This window comes from Sturnira hondurensis, unplaced genomic scaffold, assembly GCF_014824575.4.
Source record: "Sturnira hondurensis isolate 20B ecotype Veracruz unplaced genomic scaffold, ASM1482457v3 Scaffold0021143, whole genome shotgun sequence".
Lineage (NCBI taxonomy): Eukaryota > Metazoa > Chordata > Mammalia > Chiroptera > Phyllostomidae > Sturnira > Sturnira hondurensis.
The window spans coordinates 23180423-23205630 of NW_028093774.1; the positions used below are offsets into that span (position 1 = coordinate 23180423).

At 40.6% G+C, this 25208-nt stretch overlaps 1 protein-coding gene across 7 annotated transcripts in view; it reads right to left on the reverse strand.

The window, feature by feature from the left end:
• Positions 1–25208, reverse strand: part of SIPA1L1 (signal induced proliferation associated 1 like 1) — a 328871-nt gene that overhangs the window by 221940 nt on the left and 81723 nt on the right. For 6 of the 7 annotated variants that reach the window (XM_037031572.1, XM_037031571.1, XM_037031577.1 and 3 more), the window contains one exon: positions 20639–20748. The exons of the other annotated variant lie outside the window; for it this stretch is intronic. The gene's annotated coding sequence lies outside the window, so the exon portion shown is untranslated. The remainder of the gene's footprint in view (positions 1–20638; positions 20749–25208) is intronic. 7 annotated transcript variants of the gene reach the window in all.

Consider the following 25208-nt stretch of genomic DNA (forward strand, 5'->3'; position numbering starts at 1 on the left):
AGGTTTTCCTGTGGAGGCCTTCAAGCTGCTTAGTTTATTTTTTTTAGAAGAATAATACTCATATTTAATCAGGTTACATAAAATTTTCATCCTCACTCAAGGACATTTTTTTCATTGCTTCCTTACAAAGAAAGGCAGGGAGAGAGAGAAATATCAGCAGGAGAGAGAAGTATTGACCAGATTCCTCCCATACTCGTCCAGCCCAGGGATCATCCATGCCCGGAATGGGGATCCAACCCACAACCTGGGTACGTGCCCCGAGCAGGACTCGAAGCCACATCTGTACAGTTACAGGATGATGATTCAATCAACTGAGCCACACCGGCCAGGGCAAATCAGATTACATACAAATTTAATTAGGTAATTACAAGAACAAGTACTACAGGTTTCTGTTATCAATACAACTGAGTCAATCAACATTCAACTCGACCGGCTGACCCAGAAAGAAAGAGGCATCTAGAGTGGCTGCCGGCCTGTAGGTGTTGGGAGTCACTGGCATCAGTGTGTTGGAGGAGGAGGTAAGGAGCTCTTACCATAGAGAGCTATCATCTCTCAGCACCTTGCAACCACTGAGTATTATTATTTTAAAAGTCATTTATTAATATATATATTATATATTAAATATACACACACACACACAGTATAAACAGACACAGGTTGTCCCTGAGCTTAAAGGAAGAGCAGTGTATGTTGTTTTTAACACAGACCTGCCGAATGGAAGCCAAGAGCAACCAACCAGTCTCTCTATTCTGCTCCTCCACCCAACCTCCAAATGTTGGAGCCCAAGATTGGTCCTCAGAAGTCTTACCTTTTCTGTTTAAATTCAGTCACCAGCTGATCTCATCCAGTCCCAAATCTTCAAATAACATGTGTAGAGAAAAGACTCTCAAACTTCAAACTCTAGATAACTTGTCTCCCAAGTAGGTCACACTTAGTAGAATATGGACGCCCCCCATCCCCACCCAGACATGCTCCATTTACCAGGCCTGTTCCATTCACCACTACCCTCTGCTCAGGCTAAATGGTGTGACTGTCCTTGACTTTTCCCATTTGTACTACACAACCACTGCAATAGTAACTCCTGTCGCCCCTCCCATGTGTCTGTGAGTTTAGCTCCTATCTCTTCTCCTTAAAATGCAAGCGTCCAGGGGGCAGGGACCCTGCCTTGTTCACGTCTGTATCTCCAGCCCCCAAACTCTTCCCAGACACATAATAAGTCCTTAATTAACACCGCTGAATGAAAAGGGCTCCTAAAAAATGTCAGGCTCCTCTAGGAGATTTTCCGTGTATGATTAGAAGACTAGGAGAAAATTTTCCAGCCTCTTTCACAATATGCAATTTTCCCAGCTTGGGAGTGACAATAGGCCACTAGCCCAACAGTGTCATTTTATAGATGAGAATCTTGACGTCCGGAAATTATATAATTTACCCAAGATCACAAGAACACAGAGCTCCAAATGCAAATGTAAACTGATACAAATGATCAGCCCTACATCCCCTCTCCTTTTGTTTATGTACAAAACATTTTTGTAAGCATTTGGAGAACTGAATTAATATCAGAGATGTGTATTTTTTTCATTCTGAGTATGGAAGAAAACATTCAGCAAGAGGTTTCTCACAATGTCCCCAATTACACAGCCACTTGAAAAGCCCACAACTTGTTTTGAGGCTGCTGAAGCATCAGAGCAATTCACAGCGAACAGAAACTAAGTCAAGTTGCCCAGATCAAAATCCCAAAGTCACTGCCCGAAGCTGAGGCTGCCTACTTCATTTCCTTCTTCCACAATCCCATCCCTACCAGAATCTACTGTAAATTTCCAGGACAGAGAGGCAGCAGCTGGGTGTCTACAAGTTGGTAACTGTCATCTCATTTCATATTTACTGCTCACAGGTTCTTCATAAAATGCAGTAATGTGAGCCCTCACTCAGAAAGTTCCACAAGGTAAACTGTCCACAGATGTAAAATAATGTTGTTTTAATGTTATCTGTTACCAGCGTTACCACTGACTTTATCATTTCCCTGTCCCAATCTGAATAGCCTGGTGTGTACAAGCTCCTGGTACTCCCACCCCCGCCCCCAGCCCGGCTGCTGCCACAAGCCCAGGACCAGACCCAGCACGGTCAGGAAGGTCTCCCCTCAGCTCCTGGCCCTACTCGCCTGAGCACATCAACCTCCTGGCTGGGACCGGGCATGATGTTCGAACTTATCCAATACATGACTGAAAGTTCTGCCTAACACGTTTGTTTGCTTTCAGAAACAACTAATAAGCACTTTAAAACTAACAAAATTGTTTTTTCACAAACATCTCTTCATCTACGCCTCATAAACACCACCCAGGAAGTTCACGACAACATCACCTTCCTCACTTTCCACATGAGATGTGAATGGACACGGTTAAGAACAGGGCCAGTATCACACTGTGATAATGTCCACACCTGTACCAGTCTGTCAAAATGAAATCCTTCCTCTCCTGCCTTCACTGACTGCAGAGCCGCACCTGTGTCTGTGGTCCCTACCTTTGCCCATACCTAGCAGAGCATCCTTCAGTTCACTCAGTCATTATAGCTCCCTATTGCCTTGATTTCTTTCCAGGCTAAAATGGATTAACATAAAACTCTTGATTTCTAGAAGCTATCAGCTTGGCAGGGCAGGGCAAGGAGGAGGATGAAAGATTAAACATACAAGAGGCAAAAAATTGCAAGAAAGATGACAAGGTGGCCCCCACATCTGTACTGCACTTCATAGTTTTCAAAGACCTTCCATGTAGACTTAGCGCCCCCCAGAACAATACCCAAGCACTGAGGCTGGAGCCTCGGAAGCTGGGACGTAATTCCTGTGACTGGAGAAGGTACCCAGGAGCTGAGACACATGTCAACTTTGAAGACTAGGGGAAGGTCTCTGAGAGGCTGAGGGAGAATAATGAGATTCCAGAATATTCCAGACTTAGCACACACCACAATGGCCTGAAAATGGCAACAGACCTGGAAAGACAGGAAGCTCAAGGCTGGAGCACTTGGTTTTTATTGGGGAATAACAAGAGCTCAGCCAAAATCAAGGATGATGCTTAAACCAAAACAGGGGGACTTAGAACTCACCTAAAACGAATGACTAGCTCTGTAAGAGAATAAAGATACGTGGTTCTTAGAGAACCAAGCTCAGACTTTTTGTGATGGGATTTTGTTTCCTGACCTCCAAGGTCAAAATTCACCTTTCATACTTCTTTACCTCCTGTGTTTTCACTACAAAAAAGTCCTCTCTTCTGACTTACACATTGCTACTTAACGTTTTCATTTGTGTACCTGTTTAAATACAGCACAAGCTTTCAAAGAAGGGACCATGTCTTTTATTCCTGTGTATGGCCTTGGAGAGTCTAGAATACTTATGAAAGTTACTCTTCAAATAGCATTGACTAATCAGAACATCACAGACTTGCTCTAAAAGAGCTGGAAGTGATACAGAAGAAGCCACTGTAACACATGCATCTGCCTGTTTGCCCTTTAAACTCTTTTCATTGGCCCTCACCACGTGCCAGGCACTGTTCCATGCAATTTATTTATATCAACTTATTTCATCCTGACAACCATAAAAGGTGCACACTATTATCAGTGTTACTACCATTTTACAAAGGAGGAAACTGAAGCACAGGAAGTTTAAGTAACTGCCTAACATCACAAAGCAGCACAGGCAAGATCTGAATCCAGGAAGGCTGGTTCCAAAGTTAAACACACTAAACCTTCAGGGATGACACAGTCTCTCAAAATAACACATTACACGTGAAAACACGTGGGCCACGTCTTTCTCTTTCAATTTTTAAGCTGTGGCAGTACTCACATTTTTTTTATTTGACGCAATGCAAACTGCAATTACTTTCTTAAATCACAAAAAATATGAAGATTTTAATATGCTTCTAAATAATACATCTAGGCTTGGACTTGCATGCTGTTTATACTAGAAAGTGCATCTGCTCTTGGCACTAAACACGACAAAATTAGCTATTTTATGATTGCACAATAAGAATGTCAGTGCCATCATCTGACGGAACAAATAGTGAATGATTAATGCCTCTTTGTAGAGAAAATGCCTTTTAAACATATTAACGTATAAATAGCTAAGCTAATATTACTTGATTCGAATAGCCCAGTAGCTACAAAGAGAGCTCTTCACCTGTAAATAACAGTCAACACTCACTTGGTTGGACGAGGCAGCATTCAATGGTGCATTTATAAAACTCACACACAGTGTTGGTGCAAAGGATCCCCCACGAACAGCAATTAGTGCAGACACAAATCTGGACGCTAAGATGGCAATGAACAGAAAGGCTGGTTCCACATGACAATCGAAAGTGCTGTTCCAGGCAATCAGAAAATTTTTCTGTATCAAAATTCTAAAACCTCATCTATGAGTTATCAGACAAAGCCAGTCTGACCTATATCCCTAAAATTATTATCTACTATACACATTAACAGATTGAGAGCATTCACATAACATTACCTCTTTCAATCCAAATGGAGAGAACGAATGTGAAAGAGAAAACTGTTATCAAAATATACTGAAAGAAAAAAATAACTAAGACCATGAAATTTGGCTCCTGTGCACAATACAAAATAGTTCACAAAAACTAACTGGTCAACATGCTTGAGATGAGAAACATCAGTCTAGTCCATTTTAATCAGAAAAAGTAGCAAACACTATGGAAACAAATGCTTTCCTTAAAAAGCATTTAATTTAGCTCATAATGCATACACATCTTCACTTTAGGCAAAATTTTAGGTTAAAAATTAATATAACCTTGCTGAGAGGATATAATCAGAACACAATGAATTTTATTACTGTTGCTTTCAGTGGGGTTCTATTAATGCTTAGTTGTTTATCTCCACAAATACAGAGTAGCCTGGGAACTGTCCCACTTTCTTTGAGAGTTATCAGCTGAAGCTAATGTTTCCTTAGTGAGAAGGCCACTTTAAAAGGGAACTACAAGAACCTGGCCCGTTTCCTTTGCTATCTGCACAGACACAGCACAATTTGCAGCAAGGGAATCTGCAGCAAGGGAATTCCACCAGCATTGCAGTGGACTCTGAGTATATTCCAGTGAGGTCTCCCAACAGTCCTCATTATGTTCATTCACTCAGCTAGAAGTACAGGATAGCCTTTCCCCGCAATGAGTAGCACGTTTAAAATGAGTGTAATTATACGTTTTGATGGATGGCAACCCAACAGCAAAATGAAGCTCCCTTTAGAAGTAACTTCAGATTCTAAGTGTCCTGCTCATATCCCTCTAGCACACTGTCTTGGACATACTCACATCCAATACATGAAGCCCTTCCTTTTCCCCCAAAGTATTCCACACATCTCAGAATTGACTGAATTACCAGTATATGACAGTGTTACCTATTGCAATTCAGACACTTGTAATGGCTTATGAGAAGCCACCATTCAGAAGATTTACTAGAAAGCTTCCCCCTCATACTACTCCCAAGTGTGTGCTGTGAAAACATTTCTTAACTGCTTCTTTAAAACCAGATTGTTTTAAGACATATAATGCTTGCAACATGACTATTACATAGGAAGAACCCAAAATGTATAGCATCAACAAAGCCATATCAATTGCTGAGAGTTCTCTGTGGCCTGAGATGCTGGTACTTAGGGATGTTTCTACCCTGTCAGAGGAGAGACGTTAAATAGTAGGAATAAGAGAGGTAACCTTGAGCCCTGGCTGGTATAGCTCAGTGGATTGAGCACAGGCCTGTGAAGCAAAGGGTCACTGGTTCGATTCCCAGTCAGGGCACATGCCTGGGTTGCAGGCCAGGTCCCCAGTGGAGGACACATGAGAGACAACCACACATTGATGTGTCTCTCCCACTCTTTCTCCTGTCCCCTCTAATAAATAAATAAAAAATTTTTAAAAAGAGAGATAACCTTGAGAGAACTGAAAACTAATAGCAAATTTGAGCCCCATACTATATTTAGCAAAAACAATTAAGTAGGCCAGGTTAAATAGGCTCAATCAACTTGGTTCTCTTACTTCAACTTCTTATTGCAATCTGATTCAGTATCTTAACAGGCAAATCATACAGGTAAGCTCCACAGGACATCCGTTCAGAAACACATCTCCACCTGTAAAGTACATACACATCAAGGCTACAGTCTTGTTCTGCACCCAATACCATTGTTTTCTTTATGGGGTGAACCCAGTGGCCAAAAGAATATTCATCTGTTAATGACAATAGTTTTGTGACAACAATGGAGGTATGTCTCAAGGAAGATTTTGACCAAAAATGCTGTAACAGATATGACCTAACATGTATCTTCATTGTGATCATCCTCAAAGTGTTCTAAAACTCTAAATCAAATCTGCTATTACATAGGATGTCTAGAGCACCAAAATCCTCACTTCTAAAGTGGAGGTAATGCCTTTTTTTAAAGACCGCATGTTAACTGTATAGCCTGCAGTGGAAAACATGAGTTCAAGATGGACCATAGACCTAAACAGATGCTAAAACCTTGAAGCTTTCAGAAGAAAACAAATAAGAATGTTTTACGGATTGGAGGGTAGGTAAAGGCTTCCTAAGACACAGTAAGTAATAGCCATTTTTTAAAAAATCATAAATTAGATTTAATCACATTTACAACTTTTCATTATCAAATGACAGCTTTAAAATGAGAAAAATCACAGGAGAAGATACATCTTTAAAAAGAAGGACCAGCGTCTAGGCTACATGATGAAGTCTTACACTCAACAATAAAGTGTTCGCTGCAGCTTGTTTATAATGGCCTGATTTGGAGGGAACAGCTCAACAGAGGAAGAGAAGATGCTAGAATTTCTCTCCTGTGAAAAATTAGGGGTTAGTGTAGAGAAGAGCAGTTGCCTAGAAGACTACTTGAGGGAGAACAAAGAAAAGAAAAATCAGACAGATACTGCGACAGTTAGAAGCGTTAAAAAATATACTGTTCACAGCAATAGTAAGTCTACATTTAAAGGACCTGTGGATTTAAAGTGGCAGTTTTGTTGTCCTATTAAGTTTGTTTCAAAAGGTTTCTTCTACCCAAATTTAATGCCAGAGCGATAATTCTTATTTACATTTTTCCAATTTTCCAGATCAAGAAACATATATTTGTGTGGGAAATATATTTTAGTTAAAAACCCATTTCATATTATATCACATTTTAGACATCTTTTGTTTTGTCTAAAAATAAACTTTAACTCGTCTACAACAGTAAGCCAAAAAAACAAGGATATGAAGTAATATAACATGGCATAGAGTTGCCAATAATTATTAAAGTTTTTCAGCCATAATTGCTGAGCTGTGTTTTTATATAATTATACATTTGGTTCTGTCTAGACATGTCATTCAGTTGGATTTGCAAAGCATACCACCCTTCCCCACAAGCACTGGCAGACCAACATATAATAAACAGTTATTTGCTGTAGTATTATAGGACACAAAATTGATAGTTATGTTTTTAACATGTAGATGTTAACTACTTATAACAATAAGAATTTTTGACATTTATTGTTTTTCAAGTGCAAATCTAAATATCTGATGGATAAGGGATCAGTTCATGTGCAGCCCTGCTTCCTCCTTGGTTTACCCTCCCTCTTTGCTCTTTGACTCTAAGTGTAAAGGGGTTGCTTGGCCTCTCTCCACACACTGCGCCTGTGCACAGTGAGACCACACGACAGCAACCGGAGATGCTGTTTTGCACAAATTAGTAAGAAACATCTGAACTCCGGGGTTCTGTCTGGGGACTGTCAGAACCTGTTTAGCCTGAACTGCCAATCAGTAAAAGGTAACACATGAAAGCAAAATCATTTATGTTCCTCCTTTTAGCTGTTTTAAATAAATGCAACTTCTTAGTATCACACACAATACTAAATCAAAGAGTTTTGACCACAATAGCTAAGATGTCAAACCAAAAAATATTAATAAAGATTAGTGACAATCAAAAGTATTATTTTAAACTAAAACCAGAATGCATCCTACCATCATAATATGTGCAGGGAGAAGCATAAACACATAGAAAAACCAGGGTAGAACATTAGACATAGTGGCTCAGGCACTGAAGGCAGACAGATGTGGGTTCGAATCACAGCTCAGCCAGTGGTTTCGTGTGACCTGTAGAAACCACTTTAGTCTATCAGTAGCGTGTGTACATCTGTCAACGTCTCACAGGGTGAAAATGAAGGTTAAATGAGATAATGGAAACAAGTCTTTAGCAATGTTTCAGGTACAAATAAAATACTCAATAATAGTAACTATTATTATTGTTATAAAATTTCTTCAGCAAGGACTACTAATTACCAAAAGGCCATAATGTAAAAGAACCAAATTTAATCACACACACACAAAAATACACCAATCAAAGATCTCTACTTTAGGAATTTTTTCTCGTGGTCCCAACCAACAACACTGTAGAAACCAACAGAAATTTAAAATGGCTATCATTAATAAACCAACAAACAACAAGTGCTGGTAAGGATGTGGAGAAAAGGGAACCCTAGAGCACTGATGGTGGGAATGAAGACCAGTACAGCTACTGTGGAAAACAATAAGGAATTTCCTCAGAAAACTAAAAATGGAACTGCCTTTTGACCCAGCAATTCCATTGCTGGGATTATACCCTAAGAATCCTGAAACACCAATCCAAAGGAGCCTATGCACCCCAATGTTCATTGCAGCACAATTTACAACAGCCAAGTGTTGGAAGCAACCTAAGTGTCCATCAGTAAACAAGTGGATCAAAACACCATGGAACATTTACACAATGGAATACTATGCAGTAGAAAGAAAAAAGGAGCTCCTACCCTTCATGACAGCATGGACGGAACTAGACAACATTATGCTGAGTGAAATAAGCCGGTGGTGAAAGACAAATACCATATGATCTCACCTATAAGTGGAACTTAATCAACAAAACAAACAAATAAGCAAAACAGAGCCAGAGGCATAGAATCATGGAATAAACCAACAGCTATAAGAGGGTTGGGGAGTGGGGTGAACTGTGGACTGACTGGAAGAAGATGAAGGCATTAATCAAAGAACATACATAAAGGACCCATGGATATAGACAATGGTGTGGGAATTGACTATGGAAGTGAGGGATAGGCTGGGTGGAGGGGGACGAAGGGCAAAAATTGGGACAACTGTAATAGCATAAACAATAAAATATTTTTTAAAAAACAAAAATTTAAATAAGCAATACAGAGAATGGACATAAATCCTTCTCCTTCCTTTTTCCTGGTTCAAATATTTTTTAAAAAAGAATAAGGAGGAGAAAAGCAAAAACAATCATTCAGAGTCACACCATTTTCAGCAGTCATTTGCTTGGTCCAACAATGGCGCACAAGCAATCCTGGCTAAAAATAAACAATTTTTGTATAAAGTTACAAAACTACACACTCACTTCCTCTGACCTCTAAACCAACTTGTTGCAGCACAGTAATTTTCTAGGTCAGGTTGCAACTAACCCAAACAGGTACCTGTTCATAATAAAACATGAACTCAGTAAAAAAGCACGGTCTTCTATTTCACTTAATCCTTCACTTGTGCATTCGCTTTTGAAGGATCTATCAAGTTCTTACTCAGTGCCAAGCTCTGTTAAATAGTAACATGGTAGCAAGGGCGACTTCTGCAGAGAGAAGAGCATACGTAAAGAATATAAAGAAGGTATGGCATAGGATGTGCTGTCTCACACAGCACATGCTTCAGAACCTCTGGAGTAAAAGACCAGATGAAGGGAGTGACTGGGGTGATATCTACAACACACACCATTTTGTTGTAAAACCAAGTTTTATTTACAGTACTCAATTGATTGGCATTTATTCAGAGTTAGGAAAAGGTAAACTTTACAGTGTCTTTGCCCCCATCCAGATACCAATTTCTAAGTGTCTACAATCTATTCACTCTTCAAGGGCAGTTCCAACACGACCTTCTCCCGAAAGCATTTCGTTCAGGCTTCAGCTGAAATATGTCTCTTGCTGCTATGGACTCCTGTACCCCTGTGACTGCACCTGCCTCATGCCAGTTTCCCCCTCTATCTGTGTTAAGGTTATCATCCTACACAACTTAGATCTCCGTAACAGTCAGGGCCCTTGACAGAGTCCCTCAGGAACCACAAGGTCAAAAATAAGCATCAATGAACGCATACTTTGGGGGCTTTTTTTTAAAGATTGAGCATCAGCCCTAAATTTCTCTAACTTCATCACCCCTGCCATTGGTATACATGGACTGATATACACACCTTTAATCAGGATGCTTGCTTGAGAACCTTTATGAGACAGAATAAAACTAGAACAACTCTCTCCATACAATGCCCTATTTGGTCTTCATCTGAGATTCAAGAACTACCACATTTTTATATACTTCTGGTGCCCCAGGACATCTAAAGAGTTGGCATTTGTTTCATTTAAGCCAAAGATCCTAAATACTGTAATTTTCCATAATGTAATCATAAAAACAGAGTGGGGGAACTGCCCTCTATCCTCATCATTACATTCCTTTAACACCTTTCGGTCCCAATTTCCTCATATACAGTATGGGTATAGCACTGTCTCCTGAAGTGCTGATGAGCGTTAAATGAGGAAACATGTACGATAATGGGTAGCCTGGGTACTCGGGACTCAACGGGTCTCCATGTCATTTCAAGATGCAAACCGAAGTCCTACCACAAAGCCTCCCCGTTCTGAGACCAACAATTTGATAATTAAAGGATCTCTTAGTTTCATTTTGTGATCAAAGTGAATTTCATATTAAAAGCCAGGAACCGGTCTCCAGGATGACAATTCTCCCACAAACATTCCATGGAGCTATGGGACTCAGACGCAAGTCTCAAGTTCACTTTGCACCTACGTTAAATATACTTGTAATTTTCTATTCTACAGTGAGATTCTTTTCAAAGTTACTTGGAATAAAAACGGGATGATGAATCACTCTCGACATACTGGTCCAGAGAATATTATTGCACTAAAACCAGAAAGTTCTTCCTTTTGAATTTCCTAACTTGAATTCTTTGACTAACATCTTCATTAGTCACAATCTAAAGCAGATAATTACCCGTAAATAGTTCATGATTTCAAACACAGCACGGAAATCATACTGAACCGGGTCGTCGAGCAGCAAAGTCTGGATGCATAACAAACTGTACCTGCTGACGGTGGCCCGCTCAAAGGGTGCAGAGTACATGCTGGCTCTGCTGATTTGAGAAGCTGGCACAGAACACATCCTCGATGCCAAAAGGAAGGTAACAGCTCCCATTACAATTGAAATAAAGTTGAATTAGCACAGGATTTAATAACAGAAGATTTCCTCAGAAAGGAAGTTGTTGGGGTCAAAGTGCTAATACTCCCTAGTCATTAGGAAAACGCAGTCTAAACAACAATGGGTACCACTCCCTACCCACTAGAATGGCTAAAATCATAGCCTAGAGTAAGCCTTGCTGCATCCCTGGAGCCACTGGAACTCCTGCACCCTGTTAGTGACAGGGACCTGGTCCAACTAATTTAATACGGGGTTTCTGCATTGCCTACTAACACTGAACAAACACACATCCACCCTGAGTAATCCCACTCCCAGGCACAGATACACAACCGAAACGTACAGTTATGTGCCTAAAAAACAAATATAAGAATGTTTATGACAGCATTAGTTATAATGGCCCAAAATTGGGAGAAAAAAGAGATGTTTGGTAGTAAATAAACTGGACTATAGTTACCTGAAGGAATACTATATGGGGGTGGGGCAGCCCTGTTATACCCACAAATACTGAGCAAAAGAAGTCAGAACAAAGAGTACATATTATATCACTGCACTTTGTAACATTCAAAATCAGACAAAATGAATCCACGGAGACGTAAGTCAGGACAGCGGTTACTTCTAACAACCATGGAGGCGGCAGAGTGAAATGGGAAGGACATGAAGGAGCTTCTGGATTGTCAGTAACATTTTAATTTTTAATTAAACATGTGGGTTGAGTCTGTAAAATTTATCAAAGGTGAAAACTTAGGACCTGTGTGCTTTTCTATATGGATGCTACACTTTTTGAACAAGAGAAAAAATGAAGTTAGGAATGCATGTATCTAAATATATTTCTGTAAGGATAAAAATACACACATATATTTGAAAGAGCTGAGTGTTTTTCTTAATAAAATTAGTATTGTGTACGATTCCTAATAAGCATTTTTTTATATACTATGACTATTTTCCCTTCTTTCAAATATTTTAGAATTAAAAGTTTTATGGCTACATTGTTGAATCAGCATTGAATATAGTCATAAATTGCTGCATGATTTATTCAAGTATCTTCCTTCAAATACAGCGTGGCAATGAACACCATGGTACAGACATATTTGTACATGTCTCTGTTTCACTAGGCTATATTTCCTAGGCCAAAGTATGCAGTGAGAATGTGTCCGAGTCATTCTAGAAAATTTTTCATTGACTTTATTTTTAAAAATCTTAGTGTTCATTAGTTAGATGAACACTTAACTGCATGAAAAATTTGCCTACCCAGAACCAATAACTTCTCTGAAGTTTTGCTTTATTGATAGACTCATCTTCCTACTAAGATTTTAGAGCATTTTATATAAATGGGTACAGAGCCCCAGAGAAAACCCTCTCTAGCTGTAAACAGACATCCAGAGAAATATCAATAAATTAAATCTATAACATCAGTGCAGGAGTCATTAAAAATCAATAAGGCCTCACAACAAATACGACAGAGTATAAAACCAAATAAAAAATTGTATGTGTAAGCCCTGGCTGGTGTAGCTCAGTGGATTGAGCGTGGGCCTGCGAACCACACGATCGCAGTTCGATTCCCAGTCAGGGCACATGCCTGGGTTGCAGGCCAGTTCCCAGCAGGGGACTCACGAGAAGCAACCATACATTGATATTTCTCTCCTTCTCTCCTTCCCTTCCCCTCTAAAGATAAATAAATAAAATCTTTAAAAAAATTGTATGTGTAGATATGCATTTTTTATATGTACAAAAATTACATAAGAATTTTTTAGAAAAATATTAAACACATCTCTGTGTTAAGAGTTGGGTAATTTTTACTTTAAGGTTTCTATTATTGCTTGGATTATTTACAATATACATATACCAACCCTCTTTAAACCCTGTAAAAAAAATAAGATAATAGAGATCTTCTTCCCTACTCACAAAACAAATTAAATTGGTAGGAGAAAGTTTTCTCAATGTGAAGGTTTTTCTCCTGGGGAACTTTCATCAACCTCTGGCTCCTGCCACAGGGTCTCCGCTGTCAAACACCAACAAAGCACACACAGGGGAACAAATAGGGCAAGAACAACAGCAGGAAACCGGCACATCCCCCGCACCCCCACCCTTCCCCCCTCACCAACTCCCCCCACCGAAAAAATCATGCTTCACTGGGGCAGTTCCCCACCTCCATCCAACCCTGAGCCAGTAGTTGGGATTTTGTAATACATATGCCAACTTAAGTGATCATTCTTTGCTAGTAAAGACAGTCTTAGTTCCTAAGATCGAATTAAACATATTGAAATTTCATGGTTTTCTATCAAAATCGCGTAACTTCCAGGTGCTCTATATCTGAACAACAAGGAAAATAGGCACCTAGAGACTCCCCTGTGCCAGAAGTGGACCCTCGGGTCTAGCATTAGTTATATCCTATGAAGGATACCTCAGCTCCCAGAAAAAGAGGATTAATTTTACCCATCATCTCAACTACCCTTTCCAAGAGAACTCACATCACTGGTTCAGAGAAAAAAACAAAAGCCGAGTGGAGTTCACTTTCCTGGCCAATCAAGCCATCCCCCCTGAGCTACAGGAGGGAAACCAAAATTAGTATCCAAAATTAGTATCTTTCTTCAAGGTAGTGTCATGTTTGTTAACGGTTATTAAAAACAGAGCCTTCGTACTGGATACAGCAAAGAAGACCAAAACCCCAGGACCAAAAATGGCAGCAGCCCTCTGATGCGCCTTTGACTCCCATCCCCGCGGAGATCACGCACAGTGGTGACGCCATCAGGACCTCTCTGACCTTGGAAGACACAGACTGGCTCCAAGGGGAAACATGCCCTGAGAGTAAGAGTGAGGGCCTTATTCTCCCACCCCAACTTCAAAAGGGAGAAAACTAAGAGACCAAACAGCTATACTTACACTGTTGTCACTTTTTTGTGGTTTTTTTATGAAGAGTTTCTTGGCTACAGTTCAAGGGAAACAGAACATCCTAATGCAAAAATATTTTCAGCTTTCCCAAATTTCTTTTCAGCCCATTTCATAACATTCTCTTCATCTCAACTTGAAAATTTATGTTATACTTGTTTTTGATGTCAGAAGATCTTTACAGCAGGGGTCCCCGACCTCTGGGCTGAGTGAGGTTAGGGCCTATTAGGAACCAGGCTGCACAGCAGGAGGTGAGCTTGAATGTAATGCAATTGACTCACCCAGAAACCATCCCCACCCTCCACCTCCCAGGCCCCCAATTCCCCCGAGTCTGTGGAAAAACTGTCTTCCACAAAGCCAGTCCCTGCTGCTGAGAAGGCTGGAACTGCTGCTTTGGAGTACAGACTTCCAGCAGCTGGAGTCAGCCAAAGGTCGAGTTAAGTGCGTTCATGCCTCAGAACTCAACCTGTAGAAAGTGTCCCAGGCAGGAGGATGGGTGGCCAGACTATAGGCCTCTATGGGTTCAATATAGCACCAGTCTGTACAGATTAAACATGACAACTTGATTGACCAGGTGATTAACCAGATGCTGGAGAGCATAACTGAAATCAGACCCTGAGACCCAGAATACAGCTGCACATACACTCAGTGGATCACTCAGCAGTAACAGTCAAACAGTACCAACCATGGACAATGAGCTCAACAGCCAATGAAGATGATGATATATAAGCAGAAAGTGTAACTGTACACATGCTATAATCATCGTAACTACTATCATTTACTGAGAGCTCAGGACCTGCTTAGAGTTTACATATTTTCATTTATGATTCTCAATTACCCTCTGACACAAGTGTTAAAAGCGCCTCAGTTTCTAAAAAGAGCACAACACCCATTCTATAAGATTGAGATTGAGATCCAAGTGCTCTGACACATGCAAAGCACTTAGAACACTGGACATGGCGATTGATCAGCAGAGCTCAGCTCCTGTTATTACTACAGTCACTGGTGTGGATGGTGTTTTCACTACTAGAAAGACGGCTGAGGGAAAGAAAGGGGAGAGGAGAATGGCAGCTGCCCCGTAAGAGCCAAAGGGCATCAGACAAGCTTCCTCAGTCTCCTTATCTGTAAAATGGGATGACAGCAGCTGCTCCATCCTCTACCTCACAGGGCTGGTCCTGGAGGCCACAAGAATACATCTTTAGCCACAAAACACAAAGCTAATGGCATACATTGTCTTTGACCAGAGGACCTCGTAAACTGTGGAAAACAATAAACTTTCACAGTGAGCCCTAAGTCACATAACTGTGGACAATACATGAATGTTCTGATGTCACTCACACACACACACAAATATCAAAAGTATATGCCTTTCCAAAATCCCAGAATTGCTAGACAAAAAGTAACTACATGGTGAACTCTCCACTACCTAATGACGCAATGTCACACCTGGAGCTTTCCACTGGCAAAGCAATCAGAATGTAGGGGCAAGCATTTGAGGTCGCACGTTAAAGGCAACCCCAAAGTACTGAGAAACCTGACTGAACTGAGGGACTTTCGAATAAAGTAATGTCTAAGCTTTACTCTTTATTTCTTATGTCTTAGAAAGTTTCCTTTCACTACAATGCTAATGTAGAAGTTAAGAGAAGGTAAAGGGTCCGATTCAGGCTTCTACAACTTCAAACGCATGCACACAACAGCTCCTGGCACTATTTCCTCCTTGTGGTCAGCGCGGTGAGATCACAGACGTCAAGCAGACAACGCCTGTCCTGTGACATCCTCTGATTAGATGCCAACCCTCTTTAGCCACAGGATCTACTCAGCACATCAACTGGCCATGTGCTTTCAAATATAGTTTTCATGTTTTAATTGAGACAATATTAACATTAGAAGGATAAGAATTTCTTTTCTGTCCCTTTCTATTTTCCAAATTAGCTAAAATTAGCATCTATTACCTAGTCAGCAAAAAGAAATCCTTTAAAATAAACAGAAAGGCATGAAAAACTATTTGATTTTAATTGAAAATTCTGTTAAATTACCTAATATCTATATTATTTATTTTTGCTTGGTATGACTACAACAATATCCAAGAGGGAAATGTCCTTTGCAATAGCAACTGGGTAAGAAATATTTGTTGTCCAACTGTTAGAATCAATAAGACTTTTAGCCTCATCAGAGCATTACACAGTTAAGAAATAAGTATGCTGAGCAATATTAATACCAAATGCGCCCTGGCTGCTGTAGCTCAGTGGATTGAGCGCGGGCCTGTGAAGCAAAGGATCGAGATTTGATTCCCAGTCAGGGCACATGCCTGGGTTGCAGGCCAGTTCCCAGTGGGGGACACATGAAAGACAACCACACATTGATATTTCTCTCCCTCTCTCCTTCCCTTCCCCTCTCTTTGAAAATAAATAAATAAAATATTTTTAAAAATATTAATACCAAATGCATATCTCCACACAGAGCACGTGCATTGAAACGGTTAACCACCAGTACAACCAATCAGAGAGACCGCCAGACTGTGCTCCATTTACCACTGAGAACAGACAGATTCTGCAGACAGACTCTGCCATGCTGAAATCATATTGTGTTTCAGAGAAAATCCCCAGGAAAGGACTTCCCTGGGATTCTGTAGTGGTCAGGGTAGGTGTGTAGGATTTAGCTTCAGCTCTGGCTCATAACTTCTCTCATCTCAGGACTAGGGATAAAGGAAAACAGCTTATCTTGCTTAATACGTAGGGGAGACACACATCAATATGTATTTTCTCCAAATGGGGGACAATGCACCTTGATTCTAATCCCAGACTCCCATCAAAGCCCCAGACAACTGAGAATACTCAACACGTCAGGGAATGTGAAAGAGGTCACCCTTTCTGAAGAAGAGTTTCTCCAATTTACCTCTTCTCCCCCTGTTCAGACAGAGTCAAAATTTCCAGTCATGGTTTCAGCTTCCTAAATGGATTTTCTTTCTAATCTTGGATAAGTACAAACTGCCAATGAAGCAATTAGATTATATGCTGTCTTCCACTAAAATTGCAATTATTTCACATGAAAAAGTTTCCTCTCCCCAAACAGAATGTAAGCCCAGTTTTAAAGTTCATTTTCACAAACATTTCATACTTAAACTTGGCATCTGCTAGCTTTTGCTCAGCTTTTTAACTCTGGGCACCAATCAGTCCTGGGGTGAAGGTGCTCCCCCCCACATTTAGGAGCTGGTTCTTACGGGCACAGAACAAGCGCCAGAAGCCAGCTCCCCCTTCCAGACTTTACTGGCAAGGACCACATAATCAGCGTCTTTAAACTCTCCCGAAGCTCCAAGCACCACTTGCAATTACTTCACATGATATAAAAACTGCCCTCAACAGTGTGGGGGGATAAAGTCCAAAGAGTCCAAGCTTGCAGTCCTCTCTGTGCAAACAAAGGCGTGAGCAGCACGCCCCTCCAGGGCCTGGCCCAGCGGTGCCTAATGTCAATACCACTCCCCAGGAACCAAAGGAAAAGAGGTCAGTCTTGTTTCTCACAGTCCTGCTCAGGACACAAACTATTTGCAAAAAAACAACTCCCATCTCCTGATCTTCTAGGATGAGCAAAAGAAATAAAACCTGGGAACTGTAGATGGGAAATAGTGTAAGGCATTGAAAAGTCGGATGCCCATTCATTCCCTGTTCTAACAACCACAAATCAGCACAGTCGGGGGATTTTTTTTTAGCCTCTGTCTTCTGTCTTCTGGAGTGCCTCTGATCTGAAAACATTCTCCTATAACCCCCAGGAAAAGTACAGAGTGGCATACTTCCATTTTCTTGACAATGAATGCTAATTTGATTGAGAATTTTACACTGGTCCCATTGAAGTAAATAAATTCATTCTTTGTGTCCCAGAGGACTGGGAACGGCTGTAGCTCCACACTATTTGCAAAGGCTCTGGGCACCTAAGAGATGGCCACGGATATTACTTTCAGGAACATGAATTGTCTGGCTGTCTCTAACACACCTGCTAAACACATACAGAAACTAGAGCCCTGGGTTTGGAGTGTCTAAACACCCACCAAAAGCAATGTTCGAACACCATGGACATCTAACCTTTACAAGTGTCTCGTTCTGCTTTGTTTTGATGACGATAATAGGATTGCCAGGACAGAAACTGATAAGCAAAGAAAAACATATCCAAGACTGTCTGGATTTCATGTTATTTTATCCACTAGGGGTCTAGGTCTTCTCCTGCCTCCCACTGACACAGGCACCACAGGATGGGCTCCACAGAGCTTGTGCCGAGGGGTCTCGGTACAAGTGCTTTCAGCCCCAGGAGGATGCGTTTGGGTCTCCACTGGGTGAGCCTGGCACCACTGTATGGAAGTCATCCTACTGACTTCCTTTCTGAGGAAAGGCCACTGTAACTATGCGTACAGATATACATACATGCCACAGATATGTACATACTTGTGTAGATATTATGTTTGGTCTCACAAATCTACATTCTTACAGTAGAGCCCTGGTCGGGTGGCTCAGCTGGTTGGAGCATCAGCCTGTACACCAAAAGGTTTGATGCCCAGGCCGGGCACACACCTAGGTTCAGGTTCCATCCCTGATCAGTGCATGTGCGGGAGGCAGCGGATTGATGTTTCTCTCTCATATCGATGTTTCTCTTTCTCTCTCTCCTTCTCCCTCTTTCTCTCTATCAAAGTAATAAAAGTATCTCCTCGGGAGAGTATAAAAATAAACAAACAATAAATTCCACATAGTAGAAACTATTCTGCTTAACCTACTTAGCATAGCAAGACTGTAAACATCGAGAAAATTCTTTAATCATGACAGAGTGTCTCAAGAAAGGGCTCCTGCAAGTGTATTTGTTGGTTTTCCAAGGGTTCTATTGTATAAATCATCTTCAACATATTAAAATCTTCAATTTCACAAGTGCCTTCCATTTGAACTTTTACTCATTCAAATCCCATCAGAAGGATTAGGAGGAAGTACAACAAGTATAAAAAGGTAAAGCTCTTTATCAATAATGAAATGTGACCAGTTTTCAAAATTGATATATTGATTGGTCCAAAAGATTATTTCCTCATAAAAGTATTAAAAACAACAGACAGTATACAGAGTTCCACTAAAGTCTTAATACAGAGAATCAACCACCGCCTTCACTCTAGATACTGGGCTGCAAAGTTATAACAGGATATAATAAAATGCTAAATATTTTCCGAGACAGAATGACACTGAAATTTCTTATGGTATAAAAATAAAATCTTAGCATTTTTTAACTCAAAAGCTATACGCAGCCCTGGCTGGTGTAGCTCAGTGGATTGAGCGTGGGCCCGCGAACCACACGATCGCGGTTCAATTCCCAGTCAGGGCACATGCCTGGGTTGCGGGCCGGTTCCCAGCAGGGGACTCACGAGAGGCAACCATACATTGATATTTCTCTCCTCCTCTCCTTCCCTTCCCCTCTAAAGATAAATAAATAAAATCTTTTTTTAAAAAAGCTATAAGCATAAAATTTATCTCCCCTCCTACCACTGCACCCTGGCTCCCACATGAATGGTGTCCAGAAGTGACTGAAGGGTACTCCAATAACCGCCTCCAGTGCAACATGTCATATGACAATGCGACATTACACTGAAGAAACGTAAGGTTCTACTAGGATGACCGAATCTTCAAATAATCACCTTTTCTTTATATTTCATATCGCTTTATCAGAAAAACAAAATTTTAATATTAGCACACATTAACCTTCTATTAAATGTCAACAAAATAACATTTTTCATAATTAATTATTAGAATTACAAAAATAAATTCCAATTTGCTAGGAGCAAAATAAACCTCATTACTGTTCCTGCTTGGGCAAACTTTCTTGTACTTCCATCTAAACACTGGGCTTTGAGTCAAGTAATTGAAATCTTGGCCAGAAGGCAGACATCTCAATGCGACCCTTTCTAAAAAGAATGAAAAAAGATGTAATACTGTTCTACAGTTTTTAAATTAGCCTACAAGATTTTATATTTTTAGTTACTTCTGTTCTATTTGGTTATATTATGTAAAAAGAATTTTATAGTGTCATTAACATTTTGAAGCAACCTATCAAAAAAGTGTTTAAAAAACCTTTATCTTGCCCTGGCTGGTGCAGCTCAGTGGGTTGAGTGCGGGCCTGTGAACCACACAATTGTGGTTCGATTCCCAGTCAGGGCACATGCCTGGGTTGCAGGCCAGTTCCCAGCAGGAGACTCATGAAAGGCAACCACACATTGATATTTCTCTCCTTCTCTCCTTCCCTTCCTCTCTAAAGATAAATAAATGAAATCTTAAAAGAAAAAAAACTTTATCACTAACAAAACCTATAGAGCCAGGGAAAAGGAGACTTAATTAAAAACCTCACCAGTTTTTCCATCAACTGCAATAACTACTCCACAACAACAATCACCCGTTCACTCAATAAGCATTTACTTAGGACCCACTGTGTCCCACACACTGAAAGCAGACAATGAAAAACAAGACCAACTTGGTACCTGAGCGCAGGAATCTTACAGACTGTATCCTCCTGCGTCACCACCTCTAGGCCCAATGAAAAACCATGCTTCAGCCCTGGCTGGTGCAGCTCGGTGGACGGAGTGTGGACCTGCAAAGCAAAGGGTCACTGGCTGGATTTCCAGTCGGGGCACCTGCCTGGGTTGCAGGCCAGGTTCCGAGTGGGGGGCACTCGAGAAGCAAGTACACATTGATGTTTCTCTTTCTCTCTCCCTTACCCTCCCTCTAAAAACAAAGAAAGAAGAAAACCTTAAAAAAAAAGAAAAGGAAAACTATGCTTTATAATCAGTCCTAACTAGTTTAATATTCTCTTTACATTGATATCAATAAATGAGAAACATTAAGAAGTATAAAAGTATAATCCTCTCCAAATAGCAGTACGATGGACATATTTTTACAAATAATCTAGATGGCTAAAGGTTCAATTAGAACCCTTTGGGAACTTCTGGGCAATAACACAAGGACGGCAGCCACCAGAGGCCTGGCTGGAGTTCCCTTTTTTAGGACTAGGGAAGCCAGCCCAGAGAAGGCCATGAAGGAGTCGCATCTAAATGCTTTGGCCAGCCTTATGCCTCATGAGAAAGACTCCCCACGCAAGACTTTGCATCTGAAAAAGACCCATAAATAACCTCCATCTGTGGCTGTGTATATAAAATAAGTCACAGAATTATCACTAATCAAATAGAATCATGAGAATAACACCATGTTTCCAGTCTTCTCACAGCCATGAACTCACCAAGCTGACATAACTCTGAAGGCTTATACAATTTCAATTTCATTCCAATATACAGCTAAAGACAAAATACAAATTCATTATGAAAAGTAAATCACATCAGCCACCTTTACCAAAGCACTTGACCTTGGAGCCAGCCACCACCACACTGCATCAACTCATCTCCAGCACAGAGGACCACACCCTCCCCTGCGCTTTGTTTTCATCACGCCACCTCCTTGAGCAGAAGCTGGAGGCAGGCGAGTTCAGGGGGCAGTGGCCTTCCTTTCCAGTCCCTCCTCCCCACCCCAGAACTAGAACGGAATGAATTAAGCAGGAGTGCTGAAGTTGTAGAAAGGGCTCACCCAGATCATGAGGTGCAAGAACACCGCACCACTGCTCTGCCCAGTGACTCACCACCTCTCAGACCCCACGTCGGGGTTTCAGCAGGTCTAGACAGGCGTCTCACATCCAAGAAAGGAATCCAACCAAATCACTCAAAAATTAAACGGAGAAGTTTCCCCCGAACGAGGTTTTCATTAGTGGTAAAAGAAGCAGAAACAACAGAAAACAGTGAACTGAAACCAAAAATGTCAGGCGGGAAATTTTCTGTCCTGTCAAACTTTATAATGTCCATGGTACTTTAATAGTCTCCCCTTCTCAAGACAAATACTTTTCTTAGAAAAATAAATCAGTGCTTTACATTCCATATTCATGAGTAGTTATAAAAATAAACTAGCATGTACTATGCTAGGGCTTTGTACTTTTTTTATTTTTTATGGCAGGGCTTTTCAAAGTCATTGATTAACCAAATGAATGAAGGTTGACTGACAAAATATATTTTGAACTCACCATTTCCCAATGTGAGAATCACCTCATTAAAATACCTGTTTTCAGCCCTGGCTGGGTAACCGTTCAGCTAGTTAGAGCGTTGTGCCCAGATGCCAAGGTTGAGGGTTTGATCCCCAGTCAGGGCACAGACAGTAATCAAACAATGAATGCATGAATAAGTAGAACAACAGACCAATGTTTCTCTCCCCCACTTTCTCTCTAAAAAAAAGTACCAATCAATCAAATAAATAAATAAATGACATCTGTTTTCTATCTCCAACATTTCAGGATCTGCAAACCTCTAACCAAAGCTGAGTGCCGCTCCCGGATTCCCGATTTTATGAGGGGTGGTGGCAGTGAAGAAAAGGGAAAGGCTGTGATTCCAGAATTAAATATTGAGTCTTCCCTCTCCTTGTCTACAGCCCATTCCTTGACAGTATAAAAAGAACCAGGAGCTTGAATTTAATTCTGAGTTCACCAAAGCCTGAGGAGCCAATCGCTAAAAACAGAAATTCATCGAGCAAGCTAGCAATCCTTTGTGTTGCCCTCTGCTCTGTGAAGTCTGCCCGCCCCACCTCTCCTTGGGACACCAGAAGCGAGCTATTAGAAATGCTCTCGCCAGGCTAAAATCAAGTTAGTTAATCAAGTCAAAGAACAGTAAGCAAGGAAGCCAGAGGGAGGGAAAAAAACTCTGCTCTCCTACGATTTTTGAATCAATTCCAAGAACTTTCCTTCTCCCACTGCCAGCAGCACCCATCAATTCCCATAGTAACCAGCCCACGGATTTCCAACTGGTCCAGAAGGGAGGCATGCACGCTGCAGAAAGCAGCACATGAGAGAATGACCCAAGCCCCAGGCACCGATCCAATAGCTGCTTAGTTTCTTAAACATTCCAATTCCACCTCCCTGCTTCCCTTAATTCCCAGGTTACCATATGGTTCTCTCCTCTCTCCATTCCTCAGCAACCTCATGCTAAGACAGTGAGGGAGCCTTTTTTTCTAGGACTCTGCCCAGAACAATTTTCTGTTCTGATGCAACCTTGGTTCAAGTCTATATGACATGAAAGCAATTATGTTCCCCCCACCAAAGTACGAACACACACACACACACGTTTGCTTAATAAGGAATCCCTGGAGTAGAAATAAAGATTTCATAGATACGGGGTCTGGAGTTGAGATCCCAGACAGAAAGGAAGAAGCTGTACAATGCCCAAAATGAATGAAGAGAAATATAAGGGCTACAGTGGGTGGCGTTGATCTAATCTCTGTGAAGAACAGGATTCATCACGCTGACTGAGCAGGGGCGAGAACAGGAGGAGAACAACAGAGGACTGAGAGTATTTCTGTCCCCGACACACTCATCAAGGCTACTGCAATCAGGAACGCTGGCTAATGATGGTGATTTTCAGCAGAGAAGGGGAATGATCAGAAATGAGAGAAGATGAAGGTGATGATTTAAGAAGTTTGAAAGAAAAAAATATTTAGCTGATTCTAACATGTTTCTTCTAAGGATTACCATGATGAAGAGTTTCATTTTTGTTTTTGTTTTTAACTGAAAGGTAAGGTGGAAAATCAAATTAAACATGCCTCAGCATGGGCTATCACCCACTTCTACGAGATTTCACATCTTCAACAGAATTCAATGGCTCAGAGGAAAGGAGATGAAAGGGAAGGCTGACAGTAGGTGCTGCACACAGCGGTACCTGCCGCTGCCCACGGAGCCCAGGCCTCACTGATAAGATGCACATTTTCATGAGGGTAGATGCCAGGTAATGCACCTGTACTGTACGGTGACGGTGTATGCGTGTGTCCATGTTAAATTTTGACAGGTACTCCCAAATTACTTTCCAGTAAGGATGGCACAGCAGACTGAAGGAGTTTTTTTAAACCTTTACTTTCTGTACGGATGGCACTGTGCTAATTATAGAATATGAAGTAATAAAATAAAGACTCTCAAACATGACTCAGCATCACCAAAGTATAGGGAAAATAGAAGGAAATATATGAAAACAGATTGTGCTAGGGAAGGTTAGATTATATGTAACAACTGTCATTTATATTATCAGTAGTGAATCTTTTTTAAATAAACTTTTTTAAAAAGCAGCATATAAGAAATATTTGAGCTATACCAAACAAATTGCTAGAGGATTGATGCTTTCAAAAAATACAAGGTAATATAAGTTTATCATAATCCCCATAAGATTAACAGGATATTCTTTGGAAATTCAGGACCTAAGTCTCACGTTCATAAAGGGAGAAAAAATGGGTGAGAATAATGTGAGAAATTATGAAAGAGAAGACCAATGAAGGAGAGTAGCCTAAATACATGCAAGGTAGTAAAATGTGTTATAATACATAGTAATTTAAAAAGGGTGAAACTGGTTCATGAACAGACCATCAAGTCAAAGGATAAACTAAACATTCTAAAAATAATTTGGAGATACAGGGCTGAAGGAAAAACCACAACACTTAAAATGGGGGGGGGGCAGAAAAGATAAATGACTTGATAAATGGTATAAGCACAATTATGCAGCCACATGGAAAAGAGACTAGGATACCAATTCACACCAAAAAATTGGAAACTGATAAAAACTTTAAAAATTAAAATAAGAAACCACAAAAATATTGAACAAAACAGGAGACATTTTTCATACTCTTGGAGAGCATAAGACTATTCTAACTAAGTAGCACATAAATCCAAAACACATAAAGTAAAAGACTAATAAACTTGATTATACAAAAATAATAAAATTATATACGGCAAAATTTACCATTAATAACAAAATATAAATCCAGTGGAAAAAATCAGCAACTCCCATCGCAAAGTGCCAACTTCTTATTGAAAGAGCTTATCTCACTGGACAAACGAGGAAACAGTCACAGGGGTCAATTTGCAGCAAGAAGAGCTGCCCGTCAACGTGCGACAGTGTGCTGAGCCTCACTGGGACAGTGGGGTGCCTGGGAAGACACCAGCAACACTCCTTTTTCCAGGCACGAAACTGGCAAGAA